General features: G+C 41.0%; 1 long non-coding RNA gene across 1 annotated transcript in view; it reads right to left on the bottom strand.

Moving 5' to 3' along the window:
* Nucleotides 1–1,387: 1,387 nt before the first annotated feature.
* Nucleotides 1,388–8,642, bottom strand: part of LOC119617966 — a 32,197-nt gene continuing 24,942 nt past the window's right edge. The window contains exons 2-3 of the long non-coding RNA XR_005234476.1: nt 2,419–2,536; nt 1,388–2,337 (exon numbers count right to left, since the gene is read on the bottom strand). This is a non-coding gene — a long non-coding RNA (uncharacterized LOC119617966). The remainder of the gene's footprint in view (nt 2,338–2,418; nt 2,537–8,642) is intronic.

Genomic DNA, 8,642 nt, shown 5'->3' with positions numbered 1-8,642 from the left:
AGTTGCCAACCAGTCTCCAGCAATCGCAGCCCTGTGCGATGCTCCCTTCACAGATCTAACCAACGACAACGACGTCACGGTGCAGCTAAAAAACGAGACCCTCTACCAGCTTGAGTGGCACAGCTCAAGTTGCAAACTAATTCATGCCATAAACTTAGTTTTTTTTGTTGTTTTTTTACAACAAACACATGTTCAGCTCCGTCTTCAGGGCTAAATGAGGACTATGATTGGACTCAAAATTGCTCTGTAAGGGAAATACTGCCGACTGTGAGCTACTGTCCCCAAATGTGGAAACACGGAGTTGCGTTTGCCAGCGCGTTGAGTGACATGCGTACAAATACACCAGGCAGTTACCAGGCGCATGCCTTTTGTTGTTTGTTTTTTTTAGAGTTTTATTAAAAAAGCAATAAGTCACGTAATCTAGAGAGCCTGTTGGATTTAATTTCGCACAGGGCTGTTTGAATCAAGGAAAATTAGGAAAAAAGAAAAAAAATTCATGAACCCGTGGCTCTGAAAACGGTCAACATCACGGTACTGGATTTAAATCAAGCTTCTTTGTCTCATTTGTGTCTCCCAATCAATTTCTCTTGTCTGCCGTATAGTCTCTGTTACACCCTCTGTTCCCACTGAGTCATATTATTTCCATATTTATGTCGGCAGCAGCTCCTCCCTTTGATCTCCTGGCTTGTTCGGAGCCTGATCCTGTTATGGCTTGTTCCTGTAAATACTTAGAAGTGCTCCAGGATTAGAAGATTGTGGTCCCAATGAAAAAACAAACAGCTCTGTACACAGATTCATTTATAAGGCAGAGAAAATGATTTGGTAACAGTAGGTGGAAGTTTACTCTGTAATTGTTGGTAATTGTGGAGCCACTGTTTATGGGTTCTGACAGGATAAGAGTCTGAGTGATTGAACTTGGAGCATATTTAGGCTTTGAAACTTGACATCAGCTGGGGTTTCAGAAAAACGAGTCATTTTTCTGCTCACTGTTAGCTTAATGAGGGGAACTTAGAAATGAGGCTCACTTCAGTCTGAGTTCACACTGACGTTTGACACTGAAACATATTCCCACAAAACATACAAATGGCAATATTTACACTGTTACTTTTATTTACCCCAGTTATACAGTTCACTAATTCCTTTGGAATATATTTGCAGATTTTGACTGCAACTGTAGCTCTTGTAAAAATAAAAAGAGGAATTTAATAACAGTTCTTTTAAAGTAACAGTTATACAACACAAATAAACACAAATAATTAAAAGAAATGACACAACACAATGTTAGTGTCTGATGAAACGAATTAGCTAGCTAATTAGCAATACATTAGTATTAGCAGCACCATTAGCTTTTAGCTGGCTAGTTAGCATTAGCATTAATGTTGTGAGCACCTCCTTCTGGTGAAATATTTGTGACTTTTTTTGTGTGTGCCAGGGATCATACACACTTACAGCAAAGTTTCTGCTGCTTTTAACTAGTTAATTATCCTTCAAAAAACAATTGCATTTGCTGTAGCTTTTATGCTAGTTAGCATGAACATAACCAATAATGTATCCTACAAATCTAGTGTCATATCTGTGATTTAATATATAAATTGTATACTTTAAGTATACAATGAACACAGAGACAACATTAGAGTTTAATCTATTTGTCCATATTAGCACTTCAAGTCTGTGGAGATTTTAGTTTTTCTGAATACTTCAGGTTTGCTATGTTTACCAGCTTTGTTTTTAACACGGTGTGAACCTTTCCTAATTAATAAAAACCAAAAAAAGTGTATCAGCAGCTTTCACCAGTTTAGCGGTGTTTTCAGACAATTAAATGTACAAATGAAAAGTTTCATAAAATGGTGCTAGTTCAGGGTCACTGATGTGACAGATTGGCTCCTGGAGGGAAATGACTGAAGCAAAACAGATCACATTTTGTTTACATGTTGTACCAAAACTTACAAGTATATATAAATAAAATAAAGTCATTTGGAGTCATCCTTTGGCTGGATTCTTGTGGGAACCATGTCTGCAAAATCCCACACAAATCCACAAATCTTGCCAGAGTTCCAATCTTTCCATTTGTACTTGCTAACAGTACTTTAAGTTATAACTATTCTGGGTCTCTAACTGAGAGTTAGGGGCAAATTTTGAGGAACAGAACTTGTCAGTACCAGTATAATGACCATATCAATGCTACAAATGAAAACAAAAAAAATTGCCTCTTCTGCAAATCATTTATTTTCTGGGAACAATGTCTGCATGAATGTCTGATCCAAATCTTTTCAGCTTTGAACATATTTCAGTTTGGACCAAGCTGGTGAACCAGCAGACCAACACTTAGCCACATCCCTGTAAAAACACACAAAGACATGTTCATTTTTACAACAGGTACAGGTAGGACTCAGTGAGAGTGAAATACTAGGTCTTCACCATGTGAGGTGGTCTCTAAGGACCCGATCCTCCTTAAAGACTCTCAGTTCCACCTCGCCACAGTTTAGCATGCGGCCGTGAGAACGAACATACTCTGACCCGTTTACGTGTCTGAACCCTAAAAACAAAACAAAAAAAACAGAGGGAACAAAAGAAGGAATGTTTACTAGTTCCTACTCCACATCCTCTTCTTCTTGTCATCATATGTAAAGCGTTTCTTCTCCTCCTCCTTTTATAGCAGCCTGTGAAGTGTCACACAAGAACTGACCGCAGCTGTTTCATGACATTTATTTCCTTGTCCTTTTTTTTTTTTTTTTTCTCCCTCCATCATTCCCTAATTGGCTTCTGTTTGCATCTTCTTCTTATGTGGTCTGACTGCACTCAGCTTAAATAAATGTATGCCCAGACTCACAAAGAGAAGGGGGTAGGGGAGGAAGTAGACTCGTCTAAGTTTTTCAGCGGTGGCTGCATAAGTGTAGTAGGTCAGAGAAATTATTATCTATAATTCTGAGGCTGTGAAACTCTTGATTTTTGGTTGCTGAATGTGGGTGACCTCATCCACTTCATTGCATATTTCCTATCATTTTGCCACTTGCTCTGTGGTATATCGCCGTCAGTATGTGGTCTCTCTCTGACCAAATCACCAGGCTGTGTAAATTGTACACCGAGGCATAAAAAAAGGAGCAGGGTATCATTTGGACTGCTAGACGCTGTGCTACAGAATGAAGCACCTCCAGTGAGTGAAATTATTCAGTCACTGTAAGAGAAGCGTGTAAGGTGTTCTGTTGTTTATCATCAATGTTTTTATTTTCTTTGTGTAGTTTCTGAACTGTGTATTTTTTTGTTACTGCAATTTAAAAAAAAAAATGCTGAAAAAAATATCATCCAGGTGAGTGATTATTTATATGCAACTGTATAGGATTAAATTAAATTAAATTGAAACACGCCTGCAACTGATTGGCTTTTGGAGTCAACCCCATTCAAGGTGGCAGCCGTAGCTCAGCGACCTTAGCAAACACAACAATGGCTATAACTCCGTCAGTTTTCATAGATATTGAGCTAAAGTTTGGAGGGGTAGTAGCTGAGAGTCGCCCTCAACACACTGCACGAGATTTTGCTATATCTCATGAGATAAAGTAATGAAATCTGTTTTCAGCTACACAACATGACCCAGTTGTACAAAAACGTACGAATGTTCCTCAGTACATATGTTACCTTGTACCCACTAATGTTCCCTGGTACCTATGTTCCTCGGTGCAACCCCATGTTCCTGCAGTTCCCGGTACCACCCAACGTTCTTGGGACCCCTAATGTTCCCTGGTACCTATGTTCCCCGGTACAAGTCCATGTTATCCGGTACCCTTTAATGTTCCCTGGATCCTTATGTTTCCTGGTATCCAGAAAGTCATACATTCCAGGAAATGCAGCTTTCTTACTGTAATTCTTTTTGTTGTTGTTTTTCATTTGTAATTAAAGACATTTGAAGGGAGAGCCAAGCATCTTTCACGACTTTCATTATTAACCCCGGGGGAACATAGGTGCCAGGGAACATAGGGATGGACCGCCTCAAACTAGAGTCATTTACCACAACAGGCCACTAAAGTCAGCCATTTTCACCGTGGTCCTAACCTTTGGATTGAGCGAGCTGAATGGATGCTGCGTAGCCAAGAGCCTGCACACAGGAAGTGCAACCCGCAGAATTTATTGTGTTCTTTGGACATGTGTGACTTCGCATTCCAAGTCACAACCCAAAGACTTGTAAAGATAGTATAACGACAAACACAGACAGCAACTGGAATAAAAAACAAGCCTTCTTGTAAGACACACACACACGTTTACTGGAAGAGCGAATGAGCGTTGCAAAGGCAGGAAACACACACACACACAGAGACAGTGAGAAAAACAAGTGGGCAAAACTGCTTGGGGTAAAAAAACACCCTATATTATCAAGGGTGGAGATCTGCCACAGGCACATTCCTGATTTAATACTCACTTCATCCCAAGCTATTTCAATATTGGTAAATACGGTAGCAGGCTGGGGTTTGCACTGCACCCAGCAGACAGAACACCTCACAGACAAGACAGGAATCTGTTTATCCATCCGTCCGTACCAGTATGACAAGTCAGCGGCGTATCTCTGAAAAGTTTTAAAATATTTGAATGTATTGGGGCAGATTTCGTTTCTTCCCATTCTCTCTACCTCTACGTTTTGCGCTTTCACCCTGAGAGCCGGTGGTGCATCAGTTCTTTCTGTGACCTAGGGGGGAGGGCAAGGAAGGAGGGTTACCCGGCCCTTCAAACTGAGATTTTTCCGAGGCACAATTCAAACAAAGGGGTACAAGCTGCGTTCGCAAAGAAACTTTCTCCCTGAAGAACATCCTAAAGCTCCAACAGCCATTGAGACAGCCAGCTTAATGTTATTTCATTACATCTGATACGATTGTCAATTTTGCTTAGTGAGAATAAACAAGAAGAACAATTTGTTCCAAAGTCTGTAGCATTTTAGGTAAGAAGTTACCTGTTTTTATGTAAAATAAACATTGGTCTTCAATTAAAGTTCAGCGAGGCAGACATAAAGAACATTTTCCCTCAAAGACAGTCCAGCAGTAAATTATCTGCCCTCGTTCATGAATGTCTTGTTCTAGTTGCCCATCATCTGACGCAGACCTTGTTAATCCGGGCTACGTCGGAGCCGGCATGGCTTTTGAGCTTTAGGGTTCCTTAGAGTTCTGCTCAGTATTTTAGCTGTTCCTCGGACTGCTCTCTTCTGGACAGAGATCTCTGAGGTTGTTCCTGGGATCTGTTGGAGCCACTCTTCCAGTTTCGAATCAGTGAAGATCGTGTTTCACTAGACTTTATGAGCCAAACGCGACAAATTTAAAGCTCAGTTGATCTGAATTTAAATGAACTGATAAATGAGCTCGCAGAATTATTCATGAAAATGTTTAAAGATGTCACGAACGGTAAAACAAAGCGTTCGGCGGGAAGAAAGTGACGTGCTGAAGGGGGTTCGGGACTTGGAAGAGAGAGCGAGAGGAAGCAATGCAAAGGGGCAGAGAGGAAGAAAAATGAGCGAGAGGCAGACACCCTCGGAGGGTCGAAGGTCGCCGCTCCAACACGTGTAGCGAGTTGAACCTTTCACTTGTCGCCGAGGTCACCGCCGGGGAGGCCCGTAGGAGAAGGACTTTATTGTTCTGGGTTACGAGCGCCTCGCCTACAGGAGCTCCGGGATCACATACACACACACACACACACACCTCCACACTGTGGGTCATTCAGGGCTGCCTCAGTCAGATACAGTACTGACTAGCCTGGGCAGAGGTTTTTCCCCTGTTAAAGTCTTTATCGTCACCGGTCTGCTCCAGGACTTTGGGCTGAGATGGAAAAGACGAGGTGGCTTTTATTTCAGACTGTTTCATGCTAATGTATATGAGAAGCCATCACCTCGTAAACCAATAGAGCTCTGTTTCTCATGCACCCACTTAAAGCACCCGCAAGACTTTTTTTCTTTTTTCTTCTTCTTCTTCTTGTTGAATAAAACATGAAACCTGCGAAATCCATCGAGGAAACGCAGACGACCTGCGAAGGTGGAGCGCTCGATCGTGTGCCAAAACGTTGCAACAATTAGCTCAATACTTGATGAGTGCATTAAAACAATCTTTTTTTTTGAGAAAAAAATCCTCCTATAGTTTGCAATAACTGTGAAGATATTTTATTTTCTGTTTTTTTTTTTTCCAATCCCGCTACAAAATCAGATTAGGGTTTTATGTTAAAATTATACAATGAGCTCACTGGAAAAAATTTTTTTTTAATTTAACATTTATTTTATTATTGATCCTTGAAACTTTGTACCAAAAGAATGTAGTCATTGCTTGCCGCCAGAGGGTGGGCACAAATAAATTTGCCTGTCTGTGTGTGTGTGAGTGTTTAGCTATAAATAGCTTTATCTCTGTCAATTTAACAGCTATTAAGCTAAAATTTGGCGTGGTAGCTTAGAGTTATCCCCTCTATATACTTTAAACACCAGCTGATCACACAAGAGCTTTGTTTCGAGTTTTGCCGTTAACTATTAGAGTCAATTCTGCCTTGTCTGTTAGCAAAACATTTCATGAACCACTGGACGAATTTTGATGTCACTTTCAGGAAATAATGACTGAATGTCCAGAAAAAGTTGATTAACTTTTGAAGTCAACCTGATTCAAGAGGACCGCCACAGCCAGCTGACCTTATGGAACACGAATATGCCTGTAATAAAGTTAATTTTACAGATATTGTGCAAAACACTTGGTGTGGCAGTAGCTGAGCAACAGATCCCCAAACAGATACTTTGAATGGCACACACTGCACAAAATCTTTGCCTAAAACTTTGGCATCGCTTGCCCAAGTCAACCATGTCTGTCTGTTAGCAAAATATCTCATGAACCACAAGATGGATTTTGTTGCAACTTTCAGAAAGTAAACATTAGATGTACGACTACAGCTGATCAACTTTTGGAGTCGACCCAATTCGAAACACCAACTACAACTAATTAACAACACGACAAATGGCTTTAACTTAGTCAAATTGACAAACATTTAGTTAAAGTTTGGCTCTAACTTTTATTCTGTTTCCTACATTTAAAATAATCCTAAAGTTTGCACAACTTCACTTGTTGATCATTTTATCGTGATCAAGTTTAAATACAGATGGATGGAGAAACTGAATCAAATCAGATGAGCAGAAATCTGAGGCTGCGTTTGTTTCAAAATTTCAAAAACGACACACTTGAACTACCGGCTAACCTGTTTTTTTGTTTTGGCCCGCATCGAAGTGAAGCCTTTTAAAACACCAGCTTCGCGTCTAATTTGACCACAATCCGGGCCTCAGTAGGAAGTGCTCCTCGCTGATTTCCAACAAACTCTGCTGAGTGTCGGTGTGAGAGGTAGCAGCGAGGCGTGTGATGATGATAACCTCGAATGAATTCTCCCCTCTTCCCTCTCCGCCCTTGTCCACAGTTTATTAGTTTAGGCCAGAGGCCACTTGTAGCCTTGCCGGAGTGGACGGTAATTGTGTGCGTGCTCCTTAAGCACCGACCGCAGCAATAATAGACTGAATTATACAATAAATTCCCTCCAGATGTGCTCCCTCCACACCCAGCCATCCACTCCCATCTGACAGTTCGCACAGCCGCAATCTGTGCAAAGAGGCCTCCGTCCACATGTGCGCGCTCACCCACACACACACACACATTTACAGATGCAGACGCGAAGTGGCTCCGTTTGCAGTGTTTGCACTGTGGGATTGTTTCCATGCCGGCGTTAGCTCGCTGCGTTTCCTCACTGCGGCCCTAATTACAGGTCGTATTAGCTGATAGTGTTTGGCTAACCTCCTAATAGATGTCCTCCTGAAACTTCACAGAGAGTCCATTCAATAACGAGGCAGCCTTCTCGAGCGCCGCCGAGTCACGAGGGCCGGTTGTAATTAATTCATAAGGCGAGAAGGAATGTCCGCACAGTGTTTTTTTTTTTTTTTAAATCCATGGCGATGGTTGGTGTGTCGTCAAAGCAAAAGGTCTGTGAGCAAAATTTGTGACCCTGTATGTTTGTTTCCCTACGGAAACAGCCGAAGCGACTGAAAACAGGTCAACTATGGCCACGTCCGCCGCGGAAGTGCTATGTAGGGAGGAGAAGTCTGACACTTTTTCATGTGTTGGTGCATATTTGTTGAATAAAGTATGCAGATAAAAGAGTAAAATGGTAAACTTACCATTTTACTAAAGAACAAGAACAAGTTCTTTAAAAGCTGATGTTTGAATGTTTTTACGGCCCTGCTTGATTCCTGATATTTATTCTTTGTTTTTTTTTTCTTTCATCTTATGCAGCAGATTCACTCTAATATTTCCACCTAAACGTCTCCTCCGAGACCCTACACTTGTCCAATTCTGTTTTATTTCCCTACAGCCAGTCTAATGTACGTCATTCACGTGTCTCAAGCTTTTCACAGGCTTTGTTTACACTGAGTACATACCCACATTTCAGAACTGCTGCACATCAGTATATCTGGAAAACTCTGGCACTGGCGGACGAACACGAACACAAACACACAGGCTGCATGTGGAGACATGCTCCGCTTGCGATCTAAAAACAAGAGCGCACTCTAAATATATATATACACGTACATATATATATATATATATATATATATATATATATATATATATATATATATATATATTTTTTTTTTT

Source organism: Kryptolebias marmoratus, linkage group LG19 (genome assembly GCF_001649575.2).
Source record: "Kryptolebias marmoratus isolate JLee-2015 linkage group LG19, ASM164957v2, whole genome shotgun sequence".
Lineage (NCBI taxonomy): Eukaryota > Metazoa > Chordata > Actinopteri > Cyprinodontiformes > Rivulidae > Kryptolebias > Kryptolebias marmoratus.
This window is presented reverse-complemented; position numbering and strand designations above follow the sequence as displayed.